Consider the following 14158-nt stretch of genomic DNA (forward strand, 5'->3'; position numbering starts at 1 on the left):
CAAAAAGTATTACATTTATAATGAGATCAAACAGAAATACATATAACTGATCTAATTCATGAAACTGTAACCAGCAAATATTTTGGCGTTTGTTTTGGGGGAGTTGGGTTTTGGCAAACATTGGCCCTAATGGAGTGGTTCCCAGACTGGGGGTGGGGCCATGTGCAGACCTTCAGACTTGGCAAACGCAGGTGAAATTATGAGTAATTGCTGCATTGAAACATAACTGGAACTGAGCTATCCTTTGTGTTATTAGCTCCACCTGTTGTTTTTTCCCCCTGCTGTGACAAGTCAAAAATGTATGCTTTGAAAAAGGCTGGCAGTGTGAATCTGATTCTGGGACACTCATAAAGGAAACATGTCAAATCAAATCCACAATATGAAAGAGCCTCTGTTCCTCTGGAGTTCACTGTCAGTAAAGCAGTAGATACTTTGTGTATTTGTTGTTTTGAAATAACACAGTTCGGGCCAAAGTCAGCTTGCTTTTGCACAACAGAAATATTCACCATGGCTCCTTTTTTGTTACCAAATGCAATCACTTTATACATGGTGGAGGATTTTTTTCCAATTTCCAAAGGGGGATGGACAGAAAACAGTTTGTGATACACGCCCTAATCTGTCGTCAAAACTGGAATCTTTAATCAGTTGATTAATCGTTGGGTCCCTTCAGTACTAGTTGTAACTTATAACAAATTAAATCCCTTCTGTTAGGACCCATTTCAAACCTCCTCCAGGACCCCTCCAGGTCCCTGCACCCCAGATTGGGAAACATAGTCCCAGGGTTGTTTCTGTCACATGGCTGATAGAGCTCAGGACATGCCCTCTGGCAGGATGGAGGAAGGATGTCTCATCTGCTGACTCACTAATATCATCTCCATGCACACTGCAGGTTATTTGAGATATTTTACTTTGACACAGGACAAAAGTCTTTTCCTAGAGATTATTGATTCTAAGTAAATCAAACCTCCGCTTGGTGACATCTTTGTCTTACAAAACTCAAACAGGACTCATTCAATAGGCTAGAGGAATCTGAAATGTTTGTCTGGGTGAATCTGACCCTGTTCGATCTTCTGCACTCTCAAATTCCAGAGCGGTTCAGCTTCCTTTTGTCATATAATCCTGCGTGTCGCTTGAACACATCTGATAGATCCGTCTCACTCTCGGCTTTTATTTGTTTTCCTTCGCCTCAGTGGAAACTGTCAAACAGTCTTATTGTAAATTGATTTGTGACAACAGTAGCCTGTGGTTTTTTTTCTGGAGGGTAAAAACAAATAAGGAACAAACAGTTGAGGTGAGCGTTCCCACATTCCTGTCATGAATTGCTTGGTCATGCAGAAGACAAGGAAGGAGAAGAGGCGGATTTTTGTTATTTTTTTTACCATGGCCTTAGGGCTCTTGTTTATTTTACCTTCCCCTCTGCAGATAAACAAACCCAGCAATTTGTCCACAAATACATCAAGCCCAATCTGTCTTAAACTAAACTAAACACTGTTGTTTTAGGCCGATTTACTGTTGGACATTTTGGAGTCCCATCGTTGTCTACAAATCAGTTTGCTTGCTTGGCTGTTGCTCTGCTCTAGCCAGCTAAGTTGCATTTAATTATCATTAATCACTTTGGCAGCTCACCCTGGAACATGCATAGTTTGGGCTACCATCCTGTCACATTAAACCCCATTAAGCTGTCTGTCTTTTGCAGCCTCTTTGGTGCATCTAATTATACACTTAACTACATAAGACAAGGTCAGGCATCCTTGCCACATCTTCCTTCACTGTTATCATCCTTTCCCATGAGGGAAAGTTTTTTAAATTCTCATGCCATTTCTCAGTCTTTACTAGCAGAGATTTTAAAGTTGTGTTGTCTGCCACACAAACATAATCACATTACGATGTTTTCTAGGAAATGGATAAATGGCTGATTTGTGTTTGACCGTAGTACGAGATTGTAGGCCTTTTGTTTTGATTCTGGGAGCTCGGGGGCGGGGGGGGGGGGGGGGGGGGGGGGGGGGGGGGGGGGCTGATATTTTATTCCCGTCCCAGTCTCAAGAGGATAAATACAGTTATTACAAAGTGCACCAGGTCAAAGCTTTCCAATTACGGTGTTTCTGTGGGAACAAGGCTTTAGCTTGTGGGCAGCTGGTGCAACCTGAGCAGCCCTGGAGGCAAGTTTTTGACAGGTGCCACACCCTAACACCACTGGAGCTGGACAGGACCACTCTCTGGTGATGAAAACAAGGTCTTACTGTCCAGAGGAAGTTGAAAAACCAGTCACTAAATCTTCTTTTTTGTCCATTTTGCAGTGTAAAGCATGTGCAGTGTGTCCATTTTTATATAGTTTTCCCTTGGAAAAGATGTTTAATTCTAGGGATGCACCGAATGTTCGGCCACCGAAATGAATCGGCCGGAAATAGCAAATAAAGCACTTTCAGTGTTCCGTACATCAAAAGACCAAAGAAATTTTACCGAACAATTACGTTGACATGTCGGCAAGTGTCCGAAAAAGACGCAGTTTGCAGACACTGTTCTGCTGAATTGTCTCCTAGCACATCCACTCCATCTGTGTCTGACTTCTTAGAAAAGGCAACAAATGGTCTGACCAGCTTTGAGTGTTTCTGTCACTCGTTTGTGAGAAGGCGATTAAGCTAGCCGCACCTACATTTGGAGTGCACACGTATTAAAGCCTTTATGGTAAATCTAGAGCGAGCTGACAGGCAGGTTAGCGACTTTATCCTGTCATTTTCTCTCTTTACAAAGACAAGTGTTGCACTATGAGAGTGCTGAAGAGAGGCTGTGTAGTCTTCATGTTACGCGATACGAGAACCACATACAACATTATTTATCAAATTGGGTCCTGACCTGATGAGGATACATATGTGAAAACGTCCGGTTTTAAAAATAAGGTGTCTATACTGGATGGAAATAAGATTAATTGGATTATATTCACAGAAAGTATAAAACATATTGTAAACACGTGTCCATTAAAAATAAATGGACACATGTAATTTACTTTACAGGACCCTCTCATGCCTCAGACCCACCCCCCATAGTCTCTCCAAATCCTGTGGGAAACACTGAGTAAAAAGCACGTTTTGACTATTTAATTTATGCATAGCATGCACATAAATGGAAAAAATGTGAATGTACTTGTTCTGTGATATGGGAAATTTGAGACTGATCAAATTAATATCTTAATCTTTTCAGCTGCCCCACATGACAAAGTTAGCGACTAGCTGGTGAACATAGTGGAGCATTTAGCAGCCCTCAGGAACTAAAATAAGAGTCAACATTGGAAACACATCTGTTAGCTCCTGTTTGCTAACACGTTCACTGTAACAGCTTTTTAAGGAAATATGTCAGTGTTATGTTCAATTTGCTGTTTGGCTAGAAAATCAGTTAGGTTTCAAAAAATCCAGTGAAGAGATTTTGACTTACATTTCTTTTGTACACAAACATGTATTAAAAAGGTAAAGATTTTTGCCCCTGAAACCATACTATTAAATATGATCAGTTATTAAATTATTATAAATACTATTTACAAAAATCTCAGTTTCACAAAAATCATTTTAAACAAAATCAAGTGTCAGAAATCCATGAAAACCTCTATTTTCAGGTCTCCAAAATACAATGATATTTGTATATCTCTGATAAGCCAGCTGATGATGAGTCAGGATTTACTTTTAAACAGTAATAAGTTTACTGCTGTCATGAAAGTTATGATTTAATGTCTCGCCAGGGTTTTTAGGGGAGGGGACACTTTTGGATGTAAGCCTTAAGCATCAAGCTTAAAAATAAAAAGGAATAAAGAATAAATCCATGTGAGGAACTTTAGATCCAGTGATGTTATGGGTGATATGTTACATGAGCTTTTCAGTGACTTGCATGTTATATAGCTGTTCTAAATATTCTTATAATATATCTGTTATAAATATTCTGTCTCCCTCTCAAACTTTTCACATTAACTCCTTGACATAGCTTGATACTCTGAACTTTGTTTAACTTTTTCTGTCTGTAGCAGTAAGAATGTTGCAGATGATCCTCGTCTTTAAGATATAAAAATGCTTGAGCAGTGATTGCTTTTTCTTTTCTGGAGTAGAGGACAGTGGGCAGGCATTATGTAAGATGTGGGGATTTAGTTGCCTCTTCAATCCCTCTTCACCCCAAAGACAGGTGCTGCCTCTGCTGGCCGAAGCCCCCTGACGGGACAAAGAGCGAGAAATAAAGATGGGCACGCATCGCCTGAGTGCAGCTGTTGGACCGTGTGAGACTACAAGTGTTCCAGTGACTGAGTGCACATAACTTAGCACAGCCATGCTGAAGTGCTGGACCCCGCCAAACCCTGAGTGAAGTTAGTGTGGCCACTGGGGTGTGAAGAGCAGAGCAGGGAGGTAGAGACGCTGAAAGAGGAGTTGAATGGGTGATTTCTAAACTGCTGAGCTATTTCAGGCTAAAACACACGGAGGCAACAGCTATCAACATACACCACCGCTAAATCCACATAAACAGGGTGGCTATCTGTCACTTTTAGGATTATGGCAGGTTTGTTTTAGACTTGAAGGGAGAGAAGAATAACAGGAAGCTGGAGGGAGAGTTTCCAAGTAGTGTTTATATATTTGCTATATGTGAAAGCTAGGGAAATTGATGGCGGGATGTTTTTGTGAAAAAGATCTTGTTAAATGTTATTTTTATCTTTTTTATTATTTCTTTCAGCAGAGACAAGGTGTTTGGAAATGTACACAAGATGGTTTGGATGTAGTACAGACTGCTTTCTTAGCCCCAAATACCTTAAGACTGGCTGAACAAATGAATTTAAAATCTCACAAAGCAGCAAGAATGAGGACAGTGTTTCCAATCTGTTCAGGTGATGTGTGGTGAAATAAGCATGTCGTGTGTTGCTCATGGTTAAGAAAAAGTTGTCAACCGACCTTGCATGTATGAAGTCACACCTCTTTATATAGTTGACCACAGTGGATAATGCTATTATCAGCACACTGCTGGGATTGAGGAAAGCCCCAGACTTTGAAGTGGACTTCAATTTTAGCTGCTTGTGGCTTTAAATGTTTCTTTTCCTCCGCAAGACATGCATGTGACTGCACAGTGAGCACACATCCCTGGGGATAAACAATTATTATATCTCACACACACACACACACACTCAGGCTCCTCCTGAGATTGGGTGTTTCTTTAGTCCTAAGGCTCATATAAGCTGATGTGGAATGCGGCACTTGATTATTTGGCGAACGGGTAAGCAACTTGTTTAGATCACAGGACTGTTCTTTGTTCGCTGCAAAACACAATTAATCTGGAGGCTTTTCTGACTTTAGGTGGGATTAATTGTGTAATAGTGTTGATTCCTCCATGACATGACAAGTTTTGTTTTTCCATTGCCAAACACACTAAGAACCTGTAGCATGCCAGGGTGTATTTGAAGGAAAATGTATTTTTATTTATTTTTTTACAACTGATATATTCTACCAGCACAAGCAAATAGTCCAGGTGAACTTCAACAAGAATTATTAAACCAGATTGACGTGCTGAAGATGCAGTGCGAACATTTCAGCATCCATTGTATCAAGAAGAGTCATAATTAAAGACATATTTGGCGACATGTCATTACTTTCCCATTCATTTTTTGCACACACATTCACTAATGAATAAACATCCTGTGGAAATCTATAAACATGCCCAAAAACATGCAGTTGATGTGTACTAGTTTTATTGCAAACTTGAACCAAAAGATATACTAGGGCTGGGTGATATGGCGAAAATTGTTATCACGATTAAAATAAAATGTATATCATTCAATATCGATAATTATCATGATAAATCATCAAAAATCATTTTCTTTCAAGTGAGTGAAAGTTGAAGAAACCAGATGGTTAATTGTGGTTTTAAACTATTCTTTATATTCTTTATTCTTACCTTAACACTTGCCAAACAGTGGATCACTTAACAAATCTGAGGTAGAACATTCAAAACAATTGTGATAAAATCTTTTTTTCAATTAATACGCATGAGTAAAATGAAGTAAAATCTGTTTTCCATCCCTTTTTCCTCAACAAAATATCTTAATCGATAATGAAAAAAAAAGTTTTGGAACATTTATTGAACATTTGTTATATTGTTTTTGAGGAAAATTACACTGCTCAAAAAAATAAAGGGAACACTAAAATAACACATCCTAGGGCTGAATTAATGAAATAATGTCATTAAATACTCCTTTCTGTACATGTGCTGACAACAAAATCTCACAAATTATTAATGGAAATCAAATTTATTAACCCATGAAGATCTGGATTTGGAGTCACACTCAAAATCAAAGTGGAAAACCACACTACAAGCTGATCCAACTTTGATGTAATGTCCTTAAAACAAGTCAAAATGAGGCTCAGTAGTGTGTGTGGCCTCCACGTGCCTGTATGACCTCCCTACAACGCCTGGGCATGCTCCTGATGAGGTGGCAGATGGTCTCCTGAGGGATCTCCTCCCAGACTTGGACTAAAGCATCCGCCAACTTCTGGACAGTCTGTGGTGCAACGTGGCGTTGGTGGATGGAGCGAGACATGATGTCCCAGATGTGCTCAATTGGATTCAGGTCTGGGGAACAGGCGGGCCAGTCCATAGCGTCAATGCCTTCCTCTTGCAGGAACTGCTGACACACTCCAGCCACATGAGGTCTAGCATTGTCTTGCATTAGGAGGAACCCAGGGCCAACCGCACCACCATGTGGTCTCACAAGGGGTCTGAGGATCTCATCTCGGTACCTAATGGCAGTCAGGCTACCTCTGACGAGCACATGGAGGGCTGTGCGGCCCCCCAAAGAAATGCCACCCCACACCATTACTGACCCACCGGTCATGCTGGAGGATGTTGCAGGCAGCAGAACGTTCTCCACGGTGTCTCCAGACTCTGTCACATGTGCTCAGTGTGAACCTGCTTTCATCTGTGAAGAGCACAGGGCGCCAGTGGCGAATTTGCCAATCCTGGCCTCCTCCATGTCTCCTGATGTACTGGTCTGTCTCCTGGTAGCGCCTCCATGCTCTGGACACTACGCTGACAGACACAGCAAACCTTCTTGCCAGCTTGCATTGATGTGCCATCCTGGATGAGCTGCATTACCTGAGCCACTTGTGTGGGTTGTAGACTCCGTCTCATGCTACCACTAGAGTGAAAGCACCGCCAGCGTTCAGACGTGACCAAAACATCAGCCAGGAAGCATAGGAACAGAGAAGTGGTCTGTGGTCACCACCTGCAGAACCACTCCTTTATTGGGGGTGTCTTGCTGATTGCCTATAATTTCCACCTGTTGTCTATTCTATTTGCACAACAGCATGTGAAATTGGTTGTCAATCAGTGTTGCTTCCTAAGTGGACAGTTTGATTTCACAGGAGTGTGATTGACTTGGAGTTACATTGTGTTGTTTAAGTGTTCCCTTTATTTTTTTTGAGCAGTGTATATACAATACCAATAGCAATAATTATCATTATTGTTTCATTGCCCAGCCCTGAGATATATGCAACGCCTGCAGTCGTTGGCATTGCTTATTTCAGAATATCGATTACATATCACCATGTTACAGATGCTCAGGAGCTTCCTGACAAAGTTGCAAAGGCCTTTTTTTAGAAAGTCAAGTTACTCAATGTTTTAAAGAAAACCGGTACATGACTCACGCCCTGTCTTGCCGTCTGTATGATTTAGAATAAAAGATGTCATGTATTTGCGTACGTGCATGTGTGGTAAACCAGGCCTTTGTGGCACAACCTGTCACATCACACTTGACTCTTAAGGTCAAAAGCCTTTTCTTTTTTACCAGGACGTCACCTGTTGTCTATGTGTCGCAACATGAACATGTCATGCCTGCAGATTAAGAAAGAGATTGTAATAGACCTTTTTCAGAGTAGGTACAGTATTGCCACATGTGAAGCCTTCTATGTAATCCCCTTGTTATTACAGGCATCTTATGGCTCATTGTTACAACCACCTAAATTCCAAACCACCTTTTTTCTTTATGGTATTTTAATGCTTCTGTTATGGCTCTATGGATGGTCAACTACATTTGTCCAGGAGGAAATATAGCCATAACTATCAGATGGAATGGCGTGACATTTCCCAGACGATGTATACTAATTACTTTGGACAACATAACTCTGCTTATTTTATTCAATCCTAGTCTTAAGGACTATACAAATTGATTTAATGTGAGAGGAAAAAAAATCACACTTTTGTTGAACTGCTACAACCAGTAGACTTTTGCAGCCACTGACAAGGTGTTGCAAAGTAGATGTTGATTTGTTTCTGAGACATAACACACCAAACAGGTTGGTCTAAAACGGACAGAACCACTGTTATGGTCTGTTAGACTCAGGTTGAAATTCACCTTAAGTTTGAGTGTGTGTGTGTGTGTGTGTGTGTGTGTGTGTGTGTGTGTGTGTGTGTGTATCTGACACAGATAGATGTGTGTGTCTGAACAGCAGCCTCTGACTCAGTGTTGAATGGGTCCTGGAGAGTCACATGGCTACTTGTCAGCAGGCTAGAGGAGGAAACATAATCCTGAGGAGGAAGGCTGCTGCTATCAGTTTGTGCCTGTTGGTCTGAGAGAGAACTCTGCTCAACGGGAGGCTTGACCGCACATGACTGGCCGAGGCTCACGCTCTACGTCTCTAACTCTCGTTCCTTTTGTCTCCCAATCTCTCTCTTCTCCCTCTGTTTGTTTTTGTCCTGCACTCTGACCAGTCCCGGGTGTCTCTTCACAGCGGAGTTCAGAATTACACTACAATGTCTGCGGTGGCTTCTCTGTTGTAAGCACACAAAGGTATGTACGATCAGGGATCTCTTTGTATTTCTTGACCAGTTGTTGTTGTTGTATGTTTTCAGGTGGTCTTATTTGTAAAGATGTGGCTTTCTAATCCTTTGTTGTATGTCTGTTTAATTCACTGTATACAGTTCAGTATATGGGTTAGTCCTCAATTAGGTGACCAGAGCCGCCGTTTGTCAGGTCGAGTCTATTCTAACTTAAGAACGGTGTTCCTGTTAGTGTCAGACTTTTTAAATATCCAGGTGACTTCAGGGGAAAGTTGAGCTGACTCAGGCTTGAGCCACATTCTGCAACCATAACAACTTCAAACAAATACCGCTGTTCCACAGGTTACAAAAAGTCCTCTGACAAGCTCCTTTCAGCCCACTTGAGTCTTAGTAGCACACAAATTCTTTTATGCTCTTATAAATCCTAAATTAGAGGCTTTAAAGGACATGTTTTGGGAATTGACGGCTCTCTAAATGCTGTGGTCGAACCAGAATTGACAATTCACAGCTAAAAAAAAAAAAAAAAAAAAAAATAAATAAATTCTCAATCATTCTCATTTCTTTGGACATTTCTTTTCATCAGACACATTTTTTCCTGCAACAGATCTTGCATGTGTCTTAAACAGGCGATAATAATGCTGATTCCGCTAACTGTATGTCACAGCATGGTATTGTGTTAGATAAAACACTAAGGCCACGACATCTTTTAACGTCACTTGGAGCTATCATAATCAGTCTTTCAGGGAAAAAAACGTGTTGTTTCTTTTGAAATGAATCTCAAACACCGTCTTGTTGTTTTGTAAACCCAGTTCTCTAATGAAACCGTAAACCACTTCTTTCCTCCCTGCCATTGTCCTGCTTTTATAAGTACAGCCCTGTGGGTTGGTTGAGGTTTAGACATTGTGATCAAGCTTCTATTTCTGGACAGGCATTTTTATTGGCAGTTTGTGTATTTTATTGAACTGTTCTTTAATTATGCCCCTTTTTGATAGAGTTATAGATGAGCCGGCAGTCTGCGGTCGACACTCACGTGCCAAGCTGCGGATTGAAACCAGAGTGTCCTGACAGATCACTGGGTTAAGACGCATGTGGGCTTGTGTCGTGAGTTTGCGTCTGGCTGTAACCTCTGAATGTCTCACTCCCTTCCCTTAAAGTAATTAAGAGAAGACATAGCAAAGACATTTTAACCTTTTGTCTGTCTTCATCCCCAAAGTTCACATGAGATCACAGTGAAAGATGTTTGACGAATGAAATTGGCATTTATTGAAATATAAATCTTTGCTTAGGGTGAAAAACTCTTTGACAGTTGCTTCCCATACATTTTTGAGATGGTCGTGGGCATATTGTGCTATTTCATCTCTTCTCTATGCTCCTAATATGGAGCTCTCCCATACTTCTGTAACTTATGGTTCCTGTTTTTTTTTTTTTTTTTTTTTTTTTTTTTTAAAAAGCTCGAAAAAAAAATACCCCAGCTGAGAATGCCAGGCTAACGACTTTTGTTCCTCACTTTTTATGGTCCTTTTCCCCAAAGGGTGTCTAATGTGCCTTTTCATATTCCTAATAAAAGAGGAAAATGCTCTTTTCAGGAGAAAATATTTCAGAGGTGAGCAGGGCGTATTTATAAATACTGGAAATTTACAGCATCTTTGTAAGGTGTGTTTATTCTCAGTGAGAGAGATGAGTCACCTCCAAACTCACACCCTATCTTAATAAGGACATAAAAATGCCAAACTCATGGTCTTGAGTTATCATCTTCCTCTAAAGGTGTGACGCAAATGTCAGTATTTTGGTGATTTCCAGATACATTTCAAGCTATATCTGTTTAGATGCCCTGATGCAGGTTGCCTGTAGATAACATCAAAGGAAATGTTATTTCCTCAAAATCATTGCAACAATACTTCAGAAACTGTGAAAAGCAGGTTACTCCCTATCCGCTGTCAAGTTTGCTAAATAAACAATGTGATTAATTTTGACCTATACGGAGGAGTTTTATCTTAGGTCATATGGCTCATATACTAGATTCACATGAAACGGAAAGTACGCTATAATTAGTTTTTACATTCTGTAGATGACTTTCAGGAACCAGAGGTAGCACCTTCACACATGTGATCTTGATTGTATTCTCTGCTTTTAGTGTCGTGCACACGTTTTGAGGCTGTGACGAAGTCTTGCATGGAAAAGATTTCAAGCCCAAAAATATTCCATGCTCTTCGTCGTCTTTTTTTTTTAGGAACAGTTTGTGACGTACTGGGCTTCTGGATGACTCTGGGAAGACATTATGAACTTCCTCCAGGAGAAACACAGTGCATCTTTTCCCCACTTCCTCTTTCACTGTCAGCATTGGTCCATGTCCTTTTTGGTCATTTCAATTATTGCATAAGGGACAACCAGTTCCTTTCTAATCAGTCCTCTGATTGGATCTGATTGAAGACAAAAAACATTTAGATACTTGAAGACCATGTTTTTTGTTATGTTTTTTAATCGGCTTCCTCACCAAGACAGTTGCAGTTGGTATTATTGTTTTCTTCTTCTGATCAGTATTGTTATTGGTATTATTACAGACATGGCCTGAGGTAGATAAGCTGGTTCCCATGCCTTTTTCTCAGATCCCTGTAACTTTATCCCTGTGTAGCCAGCCCTGCCTCTTCCACAGTGGTGGGTTCTAGGTTTACTGAGAAAGTAATCTTCAAACACAGCCAGGCTGACTCCAATAGACTCCTTTATTGCCATTACTGCACAGATTGAAACACTTCAAACATTTAAACTTGCTATATAGGACAGCTGCCTAGTATGTAATTATCATTTGATGCAGTGATTGCCATTGTGGCAAAGCAAACAATGTCAAAATATTGTGTAGTCTGCTCAGTTTTAGGTGTCTTTGGCGGCAGGTGATATCTTTGTTCAATCCACATTTAAATGCAGGTTCACGCTGTCCCACTCCTAAATACTTTGCATTTAATCTCGTCAAAGATTGTGCTTTAATGAACATAAAACAGCTGTACCTCATAAATCCCTCGCCGACAACAAGGTCACTGATATGACTGTGCTCAGGCATCAGGGAGGCTTATCGTTTCCTTGATAGCTGATGTCAGAGAGCCAGGCTGACTTTGGCAGAACATGATTTCTGGAAACTAAGATTTGTCTAGGACATTTAACAATTGTAAAATTGTCTTGTTGTTTGATTCAACTAAATTCAAATATATCATGTTTAGCAATAAATCCTTAGTGTCATTTGGACAAATGGACCAATTTCTACACTCTATTTTGCATTTGTCAGCTGATCTTTGCAGCTTAATTATATCAAGGACCAGGGCTGCAAGTGACTTTTTTCTTGACTGATCCATGATTCGTTGCGTCTACAAAATTCTGATATCTGGTTTGGCTGACAGTCTGAAACTCACCAATTTCTTTTTTTTAATAATCATAGAGAATAAAGAAAAACAGCATGTATTCACATTTGAGAAGCCAGAACCTATGAATTTTTGGCACTTTTAAAAAAAGAAATGACTGAAACGATCAGTTAATTATGGAAATGGTTGCTGATTAATTTTCTGTTGACTGACTACTCAATTTATCTTTAACAAGATCCATATTTCTACATAAATGACATTTCTCTAAGACAGCATGTTACTTCTATACTTAATTGTCCTCTTGTAGTACATCTTCGTTAACATTTTATACTTCTATCTTATATCTGCAAAGCTCCGCTGGTTGTTTGTGAATTCCTGTGGTTGTATGTCGCACAACGGAGATTCCAGAGTGACAGAGGTGGAGTTTAGCTGAGGCAGGTGCCGCCGCTTATCAAAGGGTCCCCTGCACAGTAGCAGTGTGTAATCTGGCCCTTATCTGACTATAATGGTAATGAACTTGAATGGCGGTGAGGAAGCGCCGTATGGTTTGAAATCAACAATCATAGAAATTTAAAAAAAGACGTGGTTTTGTAAAAGCATGTTAGTTTGTACTTCTCACATTATTCCTCAAGTATAATGTTACATATCTGTTTCCACAACAAGGATCGAGCTAATTTATTTAACACGTCCTGATACCTTAATGACAGAATAAGTCGATTGCCAATGACTCCCAAAATGACACATATGACCATGGAAAGTACCAGCTACAGGCGTACTGTGCGTTACATAAGTCACATGACGTTAAACACGTGGTGAACGTTGTGAAACAGTCGCTGCTTGGTTAGGTTTAGGCAACAAAACCACTTGGTTAGGTTTAGGAACAGATCAGGGTTTGAGTTGAAATACGTACGTAATTTAACTCTAAGTCAATGCTGACTTTGTTTCACACGAGACTCAAACCCCTGTCTCCTGGGTGAAAGTCCTGTGTTTCTTTGACCCATTCATCCACCTTTTTATGGACTTTCTTGCTCTTTATGCTACGCCACCTGACTTCCTCCTTTGTTCCTGTCGTAATTCATGCAGCCTCTAGAATTTGCGGCCTAACAATAAACGTAAATATAGAAGCTGCAGTCGACATATACAGCAGTTTTTGTGGTGAGGGCGTGCTGAATTTATTTATCATTATACAACACAAGATTGTACAATGAAATGAAAGTTTGTAGTCCCTTCATGCTACACACATAAAAGAACATAGAACATAACAGGTAATTCAATGTATATTAGATTAAGGTAACATATAAAATATATACACTATTCACTTTAGGCATTTGTGTTTGAGTGGGTCTGGGACCTTAAGGTACTTAAGGGGCTTCCGGGAAATCCTGAAACTGTTGTCCTTCGACCATAGTATGCATGTTGCTTTGTATTTTGTTGGCTTTGCACTTAATTAAGTCAAAGTTCTGACTCTTTGCTTTATTTTTAGGGTATTTACCATAGACTGTATATAAAAAGGTATTTAAGTCCACATCACATAAACTGCGTAGGGATCATTGCCATTTTTAGTCATGCCAGCAGCAAAGCTCAAGGGATGCTACCATTACATCAAACTCTTGCAGCTTTACTTTGTGTGTAGTGCTAATCAACTAATTTTAGCACGATAACCAGCTAACATGGTAAACATATATACCTGCTTAGCATTAGCATGTTAGCAGTGGGATTGTGAGTATGTTAGCATTTAGTTCAAAGCACTGCAGCCTCACAAAGCTGCTAGCATGGCTGAAAAGTTGTCTTGTTACAATTTTAGGAGACAAAGTTATTGGGCAACATAAGATAACGATCAGTTGGAAATAGGTCAGACTGACTTAGACAGTTAATAACTAAAATTGAAGGACAAAATATTAAAAGGGCTTCAAGTCCTGAACTGCTCATCCAATATGGATGACCTCAGCTTCATATTCAGTATTTCATTTTAGATCTAATGTCCTGTAGTAAAGCCACAAACAATAAAAAAC

The 14158-nt window shown here is 40.0% G+C and overlaps 1 protein-coding gene across 5 annotated transcripts in view; it reads left to right on the forward strand.

Moving 5' to 3' along the window:
* The window catches only part of slc4a2b (solute carrier family 4 member 2b), a 48818-nt gene that overhangs the window by 1167 nt on the left and 33493 nt on the right, over window positions 1-14158 (forward strand). For 2 of the 5 annotated variants that reach the window (XM_046054061.1, XM_046054136.1), the window contains exons 2-3: window positions 4161-4382; window positions 8728-8806. The gene's annotated coding sequence lies outside the window, so the exon portion shown is untranslated. Of the gene's footprint in view, window positions 1-4160; window positions 4383-8727; window positions 8807-14158 lie in introns of those variants that run through there. The other 3 variants (XM_046054218.1, XM_046053982.1, XM_046054292.1) reach the window with 2 other exon arrangements.

This window comes from Micropterus dolomieu, linkage group LG01, assembly GCF_021292245.1.
Source record: "Micropterus dolomieu isolate WLL.071019.BEF.003 ecotype Adirondacks linkage group LG01, ASM2129224v1, whole genome shotgun sequence".
NCBI lineage: Eukaryota > Metazoa > Chordata > Actinopteri > Centrarchiformes > Centrarchidae > Micropterus > Micropterus dolomieu.